This window comes from Bombus pascuorum, chromosome 3 (genome assembly GCF_905332965.1).
Source record: "Bombus pascuorum chromosome 3, iyBomPasc1.1, whole genome shotgun sequence".
Lineage (NCBI taxonomy): Eukaryota > Metazoa > Arthropoda > Insecta > Hymenoptera > Apidae > Bombus > Bombus pascuorum.
The window spans coordinates 12,346,812-12,363,736 of record NC_083490.1 but is presented as its reverse complement, the minus strand read 5'-3'; the positions used below and the strand labels follow the sequence as shown (position 1 = coordinate 12,363,736).

Genomic DNA, 16,925 nt, shown 5'->3' with positions numbered 1-16,925 from the left:
GCTAATCTACGAATCCACACAAGCTTTTAAATTTCCACATACATCGCGAGCCCATCTCTCATACTTATCCAAACGTTGTCGATACGCGGTCACGTACGATCGTTTCTCCGAAGGAACTATTGGAAAGACATAAAGATACGTATAGCATACTCGACGGAAGAGACAGAAGAAAGTTGCGGCTCGTTTCATTCGAACGAGAGTAAATTTATTACGGGCGATCCGGTGCAACGTGCCGCTGGCAGACGTTTATTCGATGCCTGGAAAGATAAATAGTCCGGGATAAAGCGAGCCATGGACGTTGCAAAATTTTCAAGATCCGCAAGCGACAAGTTTCACTGTTCATTAGGCGAGGATTATTACGCTACGCGTCGGTGTTACAGGAAAATTTGCCACAATCGTGAAGAAGCCTGTCAATCGCATATTTTGTCGGCTACGTTTACGTTTGCAACGGTGGAAACGCTTGATAATTTTATATAGAATTTTGCATGTTATTTATCTAAACATTTGTTTTTTAAATAGCAGGTGTATTAATATGCGCATGCAGGTGAGCACATAGAAAAATTAAAGAAGGTAGCTACCATTGGTTATTTGATGGTTTCGTTCAAATTAATTGTTTTTCGAATAATATACAATTGCATCGTTAATATAGAAATATATCGATTGTCGCAATATTTGGAAATTTTGTTAACAAGTAACCATCGAATAATTGAAAGAACGTAAGAACATAGTTTGTGTAAAATTGAATGTGTAAATGATGACAGAAGAAAATAATTTCCCATAAAACACGTACGAGCTTATTGCTCAACATGACGTTAGGTTAATGTGCGTGAAATGTTGAATTTTGAATAACAAATTTAGACGTTAGAAGATACAATTTTCCTGGGAAAATAAATAGACAAACCCAGGAAAATTTCCTACAAATCTTCGACAATCCAAATTCCTTTATACATTTTCAAAGATCAAGACAAATATTTCTGCATACCCTGTACAATGCTTCTTTTCTTGTCGACATCCAATGGCGCGGCAAGGCCGTGTGCATTCGTATGCTAATCATCTTGAAATGAAACAGAAAGAGGAAAGGAGAAGAGAGAGGCAGAGAGGAAGACTTTGAACGATACCAGCGACCACCGACCGATAAACGCGAACGAGGATAACGAGATTCTGCAAAAATGTGTCCGCTGTGCTAAATATAGCCGGTTAATTGGCACTAATTGCGAACATGGCCGTGTGCCACGACTCCGAGCGTGTTGTGATCAAATTTGGAAGCGGAGAATGTCGGTTCCGACGTTTTAATAGGTGGAGGGTGCGGTTGGTGTGTAAAAAATGGCGCCCCACGTGCCGTTTCTAGGTTTTGTTCTTGGCAGGCTGATTTTGCCAGAATGTTTCAAGAAATTAGTTTTGTTAGTTCGTTTAAAATACGTCCTAGTTTAGCAGCAATGAGAAGATTTTTTTTTCTTTCTTTTAAAAGCGTGAATATTATTTATAATAAGGTAATTTCACTGTTTACAATATATACGTAAAGGAAGTGTTTTTTCTTTTTAAATCTCATTATATAAATTGGAAAAGATTGTTAAGAGAGAGGTAAAAAATTTGGCAGACGAACGAAGCACCGTTGTACAAGAAGGAAATTAGTTGATTTAGATATTTCAGCTAAATAACAAACAGCCGGAATACTATTAAACAAAGCAAGATCAGAGCAATTTTTTAATTAGCCAATGTTCTTTTATTTCTCTTTGTTTCTCTCATCATTTGAATATAAAACATTATAACAGGATATAAAAAATGGAAGTCGATGCTGGAAATATGATTCCAAAGTTCTTGCATATTTCACTCGAACAAAAGGTATAATCGTACAATCGTCCATTGTGTGAAATTTGAACGCGGGAATAACAAGCTTTAATTAGAAATTTCATAATATGCACATGTGGAGCGTTGCATTTTGCTTTAATGGCATAATCGTAATTCCATTACCAGTTGCGAAAAATGAATACGAGAAGGTTTAACGTTACATCCTGTCTATTGGCTTCCAAATTTCCTCGAAATTAGACACCGGGGATGTTATTAATTTAATAATAAGGTTCATGCGGTAACAAGGAACAAACGCAATTTGAGAGTTAGTTAATTGAATATGCGTCGAGCTTGGTATCGCGGCTAAACAAAATGGCAGAGAATCTGCAATACGCGGCATGTGGAACTTTCATTGCCTGATATCATTACCAACTTTTACCATTATATCCTCTGCTTCATAAATGCAGCTCTCCTTTCAAAAATTGATTACATACACGGAAATTCTATTTTACAAATTTAAAAGAAACTATTATTATTCATAATCTGATGCTTAATGTCACGCTGTTTATAGTCTGTAATTTATATCGTTTCTATTTACGAATAGTTTCTACTTACTAATCCCTTATACGATTATACGTACTTTATTATTATGCATAACCTAAGATTTAACATGCCGCAATATACATTTCATAGCATGTATTTATAATCTATAAATTATATCAGTACCATTTCTTGCCTGGCCTCCGATATACACTAGTATACACTACTTATAACTATGATTTAGACTCTTTAAATTATTCGTTATCCAACACCTTAATACTGTTTGTACCAATTTATTCATCCAATACTATTTGTAACACGAAATTCCTTCATTTCTCTCTACATTCTAATACAGTAAATTCCATATCCATTTCCAATCGTTTCATGCAACGTATATGTGAAAGGAATAATATATAACGTTTTATTAAATACAAAATTTGTATATGTTGAAGTGGTCATCACTTCTAAGAAAACTCTACATCTGGTCTTTTAGTTTTCTTAATTACTGAAGCCATCGACGTATAGACAAAAGACTGTGTCGAAGACAAACCATAAACAATAGATTCAGGGTTTTCAGTCATAGGGTAACACTGCTAGCGTGCGGGTCTGGATCAGCTCAATTATATTCCAATTTGTATTTACACTTCAATATTCAAAATATATTTTCTACCTTACAATTTATCCATTTCTTCGTATTCACATACGTCTAATAACCTGAACAATATATAACAGAATAATTATTTTATATGTAACATAACAACTTGAAGTATTAACGAACACCACTCTATTCTCTTTTACATCTCAAACAGGAAAGATTTTGTTTTATTGCACATTCATTCAACATCTCATCTCATGGCGTTTACCTTTTGTCTTCCTCTCTTTCATTCCTCGCTCGTACGATACAGATGTACACACATCTATTTTCTAACAGTATAATCTAAAGTTGCTTTACATCGGTCCACGTTCTAGTAGATTCTAATTTAAAGCTCGGCAAAGAAAAAAGCGCGAGCGGATATCGCGCGCTGGCGAACGGCAAAAAGCCGGAAAGGAGAGCGTCAGCCAGATCGAACGCTCGCAGAATATATTAGCGAAAAACTCAATTACGAGCGAACAATAAGAAGGATCCGCCGCTGCAACCCCCTTTTTGCGATGGTCGATAGTCGAACGAAATTATTACTCGACCGCCGCGTTTCTTCGCCCATTACCGGGGCAAACTAACTTCGTAACCGTTCGGAATTGCAAATCCCAGCCGACAGCCTCTTTATGTATTATGGATCCGAGGACGTCGGATGGCCAGCGCCCGATTCGCGAATGAAATCTAATTGATTCACCCTGGTAACACAAAAATCTCGCTGGTTACCTTGACGAAGAGCTATAGTCACCCACACAATCGCGATAAATTGCACGATCCAATAACACGTGCACTACCGTGCGCAAGTATTTGGACGCTTGGTGCAATTCAATCGACAGATAGATATTTTTATTATATTGGGTCGGCAACTAAATGATTGCGGATTTTGTCATTAGGTGATATTGACAAAATCCGTAATCACTTAGTTGGCAACCTAATATTTTCAACATTACGACGGAGCAAGGTTTCTCTATCGTTGATTCTTTGCTTCTAGCCATAAGTGAGGTCAAAACGTTAGGCTAAATTGAAAGTGAAACTGTTGGAATTTAATCGTGAAGTTAAGATTAATAATCTGTGGAAGACACAATGTTTATGTTGAAATAATATTCAGTGATGTTTATTAGACAGAATTACAGAACCTGATGTATATAAGCGAGCGATATAATTAACAACGTATGTAAGAATTGTTGATTGTTGGCCAGTTACTTTCAGACTAGACGTAGGTAGTAACCCATGATCCCTTCAATATTTTGAGTCCCACTCTCTATACAGTAATGAGTATGACCTGTGTAAATGTCCTGTTCAATGCCTGTGTGGGTGCCTGTGTAAGGGTACTTATGCTTATGCGTGAAATATCGTTGTATTCCAACAGAAACAGGAAAATGTCTGCATCAGTCGAGTTTCATACGTATCTCCGATAAATAGCTGACATTTCATAAAATCTATAGAAACTTTTAGAATGTGGTTGGAAACATGTTCTAAGCATTCTAAGATTAAGTCACTTATCTTAAGTGTCTCTATAATTTCTCTATATTTTCAAAGCCACTTTCGATAATTGTCTTCTCATTCATATTAATTAACGTCGATTATTATTTTTATCGATATTTACTAATTATATGTTGTTACCTGAGATAAGATCAGACGCAAAAATTAATACGCACTTAATATGTACGGTAGCTAACAAAAATATTCTAACAATTCTAAAAGATTTCTATCTACGTATATGTTATGCAAAACACCTTGAAATTTCATTAGCAGTGGAACGAGACACAACAATTGTGGTTATATTGGTCGAATTTGAAATACATCTGAAAATGTACGTAGAAGTTACAAAATATTTATTGAAAGTATACACTTGGCAAAGCTCACCGAAATATTTTTTTTTTATTATTTAATTTGTATTTTACAATTTGTCCAGCTGGACATTCGGCAAATTTTTTTAGTTCACCAGAATATTTTTTTTATTATTTAATTTGTATTTTACAATTTGTCCAGCTGGACATTCGGCAAATTTTTTTAGCTCACCAGAATATTTTTTTTATTATTTAATTTGTATTTTACAATTTGTCCAGCTGGACATTCGGTAAATTTTTCTAGCTCACCGAAATATTTGAACACTCAATTACACACTACGTTAATAAATCACGGAATGTAACAACGATCATCTGAATCATTCTGATTCTACCTTCAAAACTACTACTCACGTTCTATGCTAATTTTTCGCCAAATCTACGTTCGCGATAAATGTTTGGTAACTTGTACATACGCTTTCAGATTGGTATAATATTTTACTATTACAATCACGATGATCGTGTCGCATTACAGTCCTAACGAACTTTCAAAAAGTTTCCTGTGTTTTCTAAAAGTGGTCAAATACTTTCGTGAGCCGCTACATCTACAATTTCCATTATACATAATCTGAAAAAACATTCCTTCGAAGCGACGATAATGTCCCTAAAAATGGCAAACGTCCCTGCGGTTACTTAGCCCTTCTTGTAGCCACGTTTCACCTGTCATTGCCCGATCGAAAAGGTTGATTCTCCTTTTATCGTGAATCCGAGCAACCGGCTGCTTCCAGACGAACCCGACGATTCAAGCCGCGTTTTTCGCGTCCGCGATCCATTGGTATTCCATGCACCGCCTCCCCGAACTGGGAATTGTAAATTGATAAACGCTCTTCGATAAAGAACTGACCAGAGTCTAACCTATCTGTCATAAGGTGTACAAACCTTTTTCCGCTGAAATTCCTCGATGGTTTTTCGCGTTGATAGTAATTCGCGGAGAAGCGAAGAAATACTTCAATGGATATCGTACGTACTTTTGGTTCTACGTTTATACGTACGCAGAAATAGTATAGCGTAGGCCTGTCATAGTGTTGGATTGATGGAGAAGTTCGTAGTGTTTTTATTGAAAATTTCTATGAAGTAACAAAACCTTGGAACAAATGTTGCTTCTAATTCGATACTAAAATGAGTTTACAAAAAGTATAGAAAATTCGATAATAAAAGGAGGTTGCAGTTTTTAGCGAGACAACGTTGAAGCTCGTAACATCCAAGAAATTTGTAACTCGGATGTTCGTTTCTATTTGTCTCATTCATCGAGTACGATATCATCTTGCTGTTCGTTATCGCGGTCTTTGCGAGACTTATTCGAAAGATGTGGCCAAGAAATAAAATAATTTACAGGTCTGTGAAAGTTATTCGAAGGAATCCACTAGCGAAATAGAGGAACGATTTCTCAAGAGAAGATTTGTTAAGTAATCGAAAGTTTAATTCTAGCGACATCTTTCTTAACTATCGCCACGAATTTTTCGAACAACCCAGTAGTTCTTGGTATATTTTACGATGAACGTTGAAGATGTCGTGCCCAGTGCTTTCCACAGTTGTTTTACAACTCGTGTAGCATAGAAATACGATATGTACGTATTTGGCAGCCACAGTGCGTAACGTCAGAGCCTACGTGCATCATGGCAGAAAATTCAGAAGGCGACCGGCCATTTTCATGAATTGGAAAATTGACCGTGCAAAGACTGGCAAATGTATCAAAATTTGGTAACTGACGAAATGACTATTATCATTTATCACAGGGCTTCGATATTATATGATAATTTTAACCAAGAAAGTTAACCTTTTTATACTTTTTACTAATTTGCAATCTTTCAATTAAACACTTCTCGTTTCACAGGTAATTTTAATACAATTTTCACGTGCGTCGAGTAGTCTTTAAAATATAAAGGGAAACGTAAGAAAAACTCGCGTGTCTTTCGTTTAATCGCAATTCTACTTACGAAGCACAGGAGGAAAATTGCCTCAAAATCGGCTATTTTCTACTGAATATCGTGACTAAATAACAATTATGAAAGAAAAGCATCAGTGTTCGTACAACAGTATATACTTTTATCTTTCGCAGCTGGCCCAGTAGGTCAAATCAACTGAAAACTCCAAATTATACGGATAGATCTAACACAAAACTGCTTCTCGAGCCACTGAATCCATCTAGAATTTTAAAGCTACGAAATCGAAAAGAAAACGTGTATTACGCGAGAAAAAGACAAGAAACGCTAACGTGGCCAACGGAATGAAAATAATGTTTAAGAGGAAGAAAAGTAAAAAATAATCAGATTGAAGATACGAGTAATCCTGCGGTTTCCTTGGAGCGTACACTCGCTCGCTGTTCTCTCCTGTCCTCTCGTACATTCGTCGGCTCGTTCTCGTCTTCCTTCATTACCACGAGGCCGCTAACTCAATTTGTATGCAACTGCGCGAGCCCGCCAAATGCACAGCCGCTTAAGGTCAGCGCAGTTCCTAGCCGAGTTCCAGGCTGGTGCACGCGGAAAAAATCCGCTTGATCTCCAGCTTCTTTTTCCTTTTCTTTTTTCCTCCTTCCCATCTCCGGCTGGCGGGTTTCCTCCCGATGTTGGCAAATAACGAACGAGTCGAGACACTTTGTCGCTTTATCGTTTCGTGACGATCGCAGGTAAAGCGATTTTTTACCTCTGTTTCTGACGGTATTCGCGTTTGAAATTGGTTGTCTGTTTTAACGCGAGATTAGGTGAATTTATGGTTATATGGTTGGTACAAATTCATGGTGATAGCAGGTAAAGCGATTGTCTGCTTAAGAAACATCAGGTTTGCTTCTGATGATCGTATTGGCCTTTGAAATTGCTAACTTTGATTCAGCATGAGATCAGGCGAAGATAAGAAGAAACGTGATCAGGATTGGTTAATTCAGATTCGTGGCATAGGAACTTGGCTTTTAACGATTGTATCAGCAATGATTTCGTTCGATTTAGAGAATAAATAAAATTGGTGATTTCAGATTTCCAGTTTAAGAGAACTTGATTTTCTTCTTAGTGCTCGCGTTCATATTTCAAATTGGATACTTTGATTTAGAATTGATTTTGCTTGATGTGTGTCATATGATAGATCAATACTATTAGTGAACTGTATCAGCCATTTGATTCTATTACAGGAGAAGTAAGAAGATTACAGAGGATCACAGACGAAATTTAGATAATATTAAATTAAAAAAGAAAGGAAATATTCTTTAGTTATGTTAGGCATGCTGAGGTATAGAATTCTAAATCTAAATTTCCATTAGTTCCCAGCGTTTTGAAAATTAGTATGGTACAATTGTTACGTTCTGTTCAGTCGCTGACGAGAAGGTAGCGTCAACTGACGTTTAATGCAACTGGCAATAAGTTCCACTTTCGGTTAACTTACTATGTGCGGTAATACTGGCACGGGAGAGGATTAAAGTTGTTCGAAAGTAAATTAACAATTTACAATGATTTATTCAAATCTTACTCAGTTTCGATATTGACAATTGACTGACGGATATAAAATTCTTCGGTTGACAAATGATGATTCTTCGATAGATAAAATGATAACTAGCTCTTCGATAGACAAAATGATAACTGACTCTTCGATAGACGAACGAATAATTAATCTATAATATTCGATAGACGAGCGGCAATTAATTTACTCGATAACCGAACGGTAAATATTCTCATATTGACTTCTCTGAGTCGCTACATTTATATCCTTCGGAGGTGAAAAAACGTCGGGGTCTTTCTTTTAAAAATGTTTGGGGAGATCCCCAACGTTTGTTCAACCGCCGAATTTGTTTACAATTTAAATTGTCTTAATATCGTTATAAAGACATAATATAAAAATATAGTTAGATGAGTTTTCGCAAGATATAGCTTTTAGCGGCTTTAACTGCCTTTCACTTCAAATACTGTAAACACGGTTTCGAATAAACGTTTCAAATTACCTTAGTTTAAGAGAATTTATCAATTTTACTTTTGCTGTACGGATCGCGCGGGTCGCTGGACGTGACAACAATATGCATCAATAATGACGTGATCGACATACAAATGATATATCAAGGAAAAATTAAATCGGATAATTAAGTAAAACTACAGAGAAGAAAAATTAGAAATAATTATTAAAATTATTAAATATTAATTATTAAAATGAGAGTAAATTAGAAATAAATGCATTAAGTATACAAATTAGATACTCGTCAAGTTCAGAATTAATATTTGCTAATACCAAAGATCAACAAACTTGCTGCAAGTTCTGGCTGTGGTCGTTTGAAATTCAGTGTTCGATATACAGAAACGCGATCGATGCGTACGATGCAACCGGAAACACGTAATTTCCCCATGAATGGTCAAAATCAGCCGGATTCGACGTTAATACCACAACGACGCAATGTATCGAGCAACGACTTAATCATATTCCAGTAGTAGCACCGTCCGGCTCAAACACTCGACCATAGCCAATTGTGCTCTTAATCCACCCACACAGTCTAGTTACCTCTCTACTGTGTCGAGTGCTGTGAATCAGCCTATTGATCGAACCTGGAGAACCATGAACACTTGGAATAACATATACACTTGATCGAAGATCGTTCGTTGGTCCACGCTGTTTGCTCTTTAATTTAATGTTCCTCTTAATGGTTTATAGGTCTGAATTAGGTTAATCGTCTATAGCCTTCTATGGCGGTTACTTCAGGCGATGGATTTTCTTTAACGAGGATCTCTTACCTATCTGATTGCGTGAGAAGAAAAAATAATTATCTTTTAATTCTTTGTGGAAAATACACTTACGTATGGACCGTTTATTTTGAAAGTAGTTAAGTCAATTTACAGCCCGGAAATATATATTATTTTAGTCAAATTCTAAAAGAAATTTATATAATGAAATTGCGTGAGAAGAAAAAATAATTATCTTTTAATTCTTTGTGGAAAATACACTTACGTATGGACCATTTATTTTGAAAGTAGTTAAGTCAATTTACAGTCCGGAAATATATATTATTTTAGTCAAATTCTAAAAGAAATTTATATAATGAAATTGCGTGAGAAGAAAAAATAATTATCTTTTAATTCTTTGTGGAAAATACATTTACGTATGGACCATTTATTCTGAAAGTAGTTAAGTCAATTTACAGCCCGGAAATATATATTATTTTAGTCAAATTCTAAAAGAAATTTATATAATGAAATTGCGTGAGAAGAAAAAATAATTATCTTTTAATTCTTTGTGGAAAATACATTTACGTATGGACCATTTATTCTGAAAGTAGTTAAGTCAATTTACAGCCCGGAAATATATATTATTTTAGTTAAATTCGTCTAAAAGAAATTTATATAATGAAATTGCGTGAGAAGAAAAAATAATTGTCTTTTAATTCTCTGTCGAAAATACATTTATATATGGAATATTATTTATTTTGGAAGTGGTATAAGTTCATTTACAGCCCGGAAATATATATTATTTTAGTTAAATTCGTCTAAAAGAAATTTATATAATGAAATTGCGTGAGAAGAAAAAATAATTGTCTTTTAATTCTCTGTCGAAAATACATTTATATATGGAATATTATTTATTTTGAAAGTGGTGTAAGTTCATTTACAGCCCGGAAATATATATTATTTTAGTTAAATTCGTCTAAAAGAAATTTATATAATGAAATTGCGTGAGAAAAAAAAATAATTGTCTTTTAATTATCTGTCGAAAATACACTTACATATGCAATATTATTTATTTTGAAAGTGATAAGTCCATTTACAGCCCATAAATATATATTATTTTAGTTAAATTCGTCTAAAAGAAATTTATATAATGACATTACATATTGATGAATTAGTAGAAACATTGCTAGACTTGACATAATTATTTTATATTTTCCAATTGACTAATATGCCAACCTTTAATTTTCTTGGAACAATAAAAAATGGACTTGCACCATTTTCAAAATAGTTCATATATGGCTATCGAGCGTTGAACTTGGTCATTCGCAAAATGAATCTTGTATACCCAAGAATATTTTTATTCAAAAAATGTTTCTTGCATCTTTTAGAATTATACTTGAATTATACTTGATTTATATTGTACTGCGCGTATGGATACTTATTGCACAAATGGATATTGTAATTAGAAAATGGGCTCGATATCGATCAATCATACGTATCATAAGAAACACTAAATCACGCTATGGTTCGAAAATTTCATTACGCGCAGTTGCTCTACGTTTGAGATTAGTAAATTTCAGAAAAGTTTCAGATTTAAGAAGCTTAATAATTTATGAGCATTAGACAATTGTACATTAGAAAATCCATCGATTAGTAGAAGCAATGAATTCGTTTGACACTGTCATAGACTGCGAATTTTGATACATTTAAATATGAAAATGTAAAAATGTACAGAATGCACGTAGTACACAGAATATATAGAAAATATCCAAAGCTTCATAATATTTAATAGATAAAGCAATTTTCTACCTGAGCTCCATCTTTTTAATTGTCCGCTTCATCGAAGTATTTACGAATTTGTATAAATATCCACAGTCCAGTCATGACGATGACGAACCACATAGTATCCGAAAGATACTTGATAGTAAATAGAACAAAAGGAACGTGGTTTCTCGAATCGATTGTAAAGTGCACGAGCCTCCCTTCTTGCCGAAAGATTTGCAACAGTACAGCCGGTTGCAGCGCACCCAGCTCTTCAATTATCCCTTATAGGAGTGAATACTCGCTGGAAGAAAATGCGAGGCAAGAACCGGCTCGGGACCGTGGACCCCCTACCGGTTTTACTTCGCCCTGCCGATCACTGGAGCAGTTCTGGCTCCTTCCCTCGAATCAGACCCCGAGGATTCCCTCGTTAATTGCCGTGACATCCTGAAAACGCTTCGCGAATCATGCACCTCCAACGATGCTCTTTCCTTCGTTATCGTAGTGGAGACTTTTTCACAATTTTTGGCACAGCGATTGTTTGACGAACATTTGATATTTGTTAGATACTTTATAGTACATCATATTTATGTTATGTAATTTAGAATATTATGAAGGTATTCATTAGATGTTTCGGATATTGATGCTAATTATTCTTCACACGTTATTTGCTATTTCTTTCAGAAAAATTTAAGAATCTATAGAATTTGCACTGTATGAATATGATTAAATGCTTTACATCGTATCGGGTCGATAAATAATGTTTAATTAATATAAACATAATGTTGACGGTATGTTGAATGTAAATAAAAGAATTGATTAGGAAATATGTGGACGACAGAGATAAAGCAAATTATCGGTAATTACCGCTATCAGTAAAGATTCGTGAATAGTATTACTGGAACGAATAATATAATTAGACTAATTAGTAGAAATATAACGTGCTCTTGTGCCTTCTGTAGTTGGACTGGTATGTGCAAAATGAGATAAAAAGTCAAGATGATGAGAGGAAATTGAAGGTAATATTAGAAATTACAAATAATCCTTTTTGCAATATCAATATCTTCTCTGAATATATCATTTGATGTAATTTAAGCAGAGTATACAAATACAGGCACCCTCTGTATTTAAAATACGTCATAGGAGGAATAAATTCTATTGATATTTCTAGCGATGAATCTAAACAAAGATAACCAAACGACAGTTGTATTTATTTAGCTCTTTCATAATATGATTTGCTTTCCAATAATTTGTATTCCATAATTAATTGAATTTGCATTATTTACTCTACGTACAGATAAATATAACGAAAGAGAAAACCTTCGGATAATTTTCGTATAAAATCTATTTCCCTACTTTATCGTAGAACGTTGCGATCTATTCGAGTTTTGTACATGAATTACTATAATAGAATCTTTCAAAACTACTTGAATCCTACTTTACATTCCCTCGCAATATTATATAGATGATGTTATATGCCCCATAATATGATATACATATTGGAGAAATAGTCGAGTCGAATGCTATCGTTATACATTTACCTCTTATCATAATCACATACACTGCCGATCGTAAGTATTAGCACACTTATTCGAAAATTCGAACGAATGTTACTTCATTTAATAGGTGCGTTACGTCATAAAACATATTTAATGCGAATGGAACAACACATCTGTAGTAAAATAACTGGAAAATGGAAGCGATAAAAGGCATCGAATTTGTACTAGATATCAGCAGATGCCCTGATAACTATAGCCGATAGCGTATATCCGAATCTGCTATACTAAGAACATACTAAATTCTATTCATATACCATTACTACGAATCGACGAAACCATGCAGATACTCATTCGTGATACTACGCGTCCATCGACCGGGCTTCAGAAATAGATTCTAAAATTCAATCGACGCCGTAGGAACGACCGCGTAAAACCGTAGATCGGCCCTGCTATCGATACGAGGTTGCAGAGAACCGCGGTCGATCCCGAGCCCGATAAACGCGGGTTTCGTTCGAAACGTGAAACCAGTTCGACGCGAAAGCGTGCAAGAATCGGCCGTGCACGAGCCAGCCCTGACTAACGATCTCCACCGCGGAACGATATCTCGCGACTCACAAGAAAACGAGATCTCCTTCGAGAGACGCGGCATCGGGGCAGTAACCGTTCCGCACTGTCTGATCGTAAAACGCCGGACACATTGTAATCGCAGGCAAATCGGAATATCGCTTCCGGTCGATCGTAAAATCCCTATCTGCTTTTATTTTCTATTCCTTTCGAATCGGCCAGGAAAGCATCCACGCGATTCCAGACATTAGAAATGAGATTTATATGATAGCGTTGTGGTAGAACGGTTGTTAGAATTGAATCTTTTGGCTTTCTTTTTACTTAGAAATGTTACGGAGCAAATTGTATCCTAGTCCTTTTCAACTGTCCACGAAAGGATCGAGTCAGGATTGCAAGCATTAGAAATGAGATTTATATTCTGACGTTGTGGGAGTATGGCTGTTAGAACTGATTTTTCTTCCCTTTTTTTTTTTTTTTTTGTCTTTTTCCTTTATTAGAAATGGAAGAGAGTAAATTGTATCCTAGTCCTTTTAGACTGTCCACGAAAGGATCGAGTCAGGATTGCAAGCATTAGAAATGAGATTTATATTCTGACATTGTGGGAGAATGGCTGTTAGAACTGATTTTTCCTTCCTGTTTTTTGTCTTTTTCCTTTATTAGAAATGGAAGAGAGTAAATTGTATCCTAGTCCTTTTAGACTGTCCACGAAAGGATCGAGACAGGATTGCAAGCATTAGAAATAAGATTTATATTCTGACGTTGTGGGAGTATGGCTGTTAGAACTGATTTTTCCTTCCTTTTTTTTTTTTTTTTTTTTTTTTTTTGTCTTTTTCCTTTATTAGAAATAGAAGAGGGGAAATTGTATCGTATTCCCGTTGGAGTGTCTAGGAAAGGATCGAGCAATTGCAAGCGTTAGAATTGAGATTCATGTAGAAATGCTCTGAGAGAATGGTTGTTAGAACTGGTTTTTTTTGTTTTATTTTCATCAGAAATAGGAGAGAGGAAATTGTATCCTAGTCCTTTTGGAACGTGCAGGAAACGATCGTGGTGATTCCAAACGTTAGAAATGAGATTTATATAGTAGCGCTCTATGGATGATTGCTAGTGGATGATTGTTAGGCTGCCTTTTTCCTTTTTGTTATTAGCAATGGCAGACAGGAAATTGTATCGTGTTCCGTTTGGAATGTCCACGAAAGGATCGAGGCAACTGCGAGCATTAGGTTCGAGATTTATGTAGCAGTGTTCTGAGAGAATACTTGTTAGAACTGATTTTTCTGTTTTTCTTTTTAAATGGGAGAGGGAAAATTGTATCCTATTCCTTTTTCAAGGGAATGATCGAAACGATTGCAAGCATTAGGAATTGGATTTATATAGTTGTGCTCTATAGATAGTTGCTAGTTTGCTTTTTCTCTCTTTTATTTATAATATAAGAGGGAAGAAATTGTGTTTTATTTCTTTGGGAATATCCAGAAAAGGATCGAGACAGTTCCTGGCATTAGAAATGAGAATTATATAATAATACGTACTCTATGTGAATGGTTATTAGAAGTGAAGATCTTTGTCTTTTTATTCTTTTTTTTTTTTTTTTTTCATTTGAGACACAAAAGAGAATTGTAGAATGATAGGCAAATAGTAATGGAACTGCCGTCCTAAAGTTGTACAATGTTTTCTTATCTTCAATAAAGCTGCAATATTCAATGTAGATTACTATTTTAAATTACATTTATCCTTCAGCATACTTGTATATTAATAAGTTTTATCTATGCCATAATTTAAACCATCGTTTTGTAAATACAAATTTCTAACACAGTCGCTATTCAATTACAATCTACTCAACTATAATAAATAAAATAGCACCTACTTGCAAATAAATAAGACCCACCAAACTCAAATTTCTCGATCGAAGCTTATACTTGCCGTTTTACTATTCTCATCCCCTCAGGTCCCTTTAAATCTCCAGAAAATGGTACAAAACACACAAAGTGGTCTACAACAACAAAACGATGTAACCGGAAGAAAAAATGAAATTGGTGTGAAAAGCCAAGCATAAAGGCAGAAGGCAAGACAAGCAAAACACGTACACGCAGATAGATAGGATATTCATAAAAGGGATAGAAGAATGGTTAAAGAAAACGTTGAGAAGAAAGAGGCGGTGAACGGGGTCGTGGTTCGACGAAGAAGAACGAGACGAATCGAGGATGGAAGAGGGATAGGCACGGGTCTCCCTGTCGAGAGCAGAGCCGAAAAGAAAAGGAAGAAGCCGAAGGAAGGACGTAGTGGATCGTGTTGGGGGCCGTACCAGCGATCCTCGGGCATTCCCGATCATTATTCCACAGGCTTGCCACGGGGAGGAGGCCAGCTTGACCTTGGTACGAAGGCATGACTGACCTTGTTGCTGCTACATCCGAGAAACGTTGTGTCCCATCCATCATGCAAATGAGCCGGTAATGAATATCAAACGACGTTCTTGCGGTGAATATTTTTTTCCTCGGCTGGATACATGCCGGGAATACTCGGAATATCCACGCGAGAGCTAACGTGTACTTAACGTTGGATGTTGCATCGGCGGGTAATGGCGAGACGTCGGGCAAATAGATTTTGAAAGAAACGGAGTGTGCAGGATGTGAGCTGGCTACGGATGTGCATGACACAGGTTTTAGGGAAGAAGATTTAAAGTAAAAGTCGGCAATGGTAAGGATATCGGGAGATCAGGGTGTTAGACGTGTTTTAGGAGAGTTGTATGTTCGTGGATATTGAATGCAGAAGAGGCAGAATAGGACCTAAGGATTTATGGGATAAGTCGGTTATTTTGCGAATGGACTTTCGTGAAGTTGTCGTTGTTTATAGTGGCACACAAAAGTATTTGAATACTAATTATAGTATGATGGCTAAGCTGATTTAACAATAATCTTATTGTAATAATTGCAACATTTCTTACCATGTTATAATATTGTTATTTATAATCTAATTGCTCCTTTTCTAAAATTGTGCTGTTTTTGGTATTATTTATCCTTTGCACATTCTTTTCCCCTTCATGATATATTATGTGTGTTACGTACAATTTTCTGAAATCTATTTTATTGACAAAGTATCCGTGGTGAAGAAGAAGAAAATTGTGGTTGAAACTTCGTTCGTCAAATAATAAACTCAGGCAATTATTTGTAGGTTGAAATTCCCGGATTATGAGAATATATCAGGATTTTAGAAACCCTATCGAGTTCCAATTACGTAATATAATTCAATTTCTAGGAAACTTTATCGTAATACGTAGTATTACTGAAACTTCGAAACCTTTAAAGGAAACCATCTCAAAACAACTTCGAATCTCCATCACGAAATCCTTTCAAATGTCTCATCTTTCGATCCAGCCATACCATTTTAATCATAAGGTCTCCAAATTTCCAACGCATTCAAACGATCTTAAAGCGAATTCTATAAATCCATTTTCATCGAATCCATTCGCCACATAATATGGAAGAAGGTTCGCGTTTCTATACAACTCGATCCGGATTTAAACTCCATTTTCCCCGTGTATATCCTCTCAGAAAATAAACATATAGGATGTCAAAAGATATACCACAAAAATATATCGATAATTTTTAGAAATTACTTTAAAAATCAATTATTCTATAATCTCGGCTAATTATTGAAAAAGTGT

At 35.5% G+C, this 16,925-nt stretch overlaps 1 protein-coding gene across 2 annotated transcripts in view; it reads right to left on the bottom strand.

Moving 5' to 3' along the window:
* Nucleotides 1-16,925, bottom strand: part of LOC132905365 (ras-related protein Rab-37) — a 176,959-nt gene that overhangs the window by 111,358 nt on the left and 48,676 nt on the right. The gene's annotated exons all lie outside the window — the stretch shown is intronic.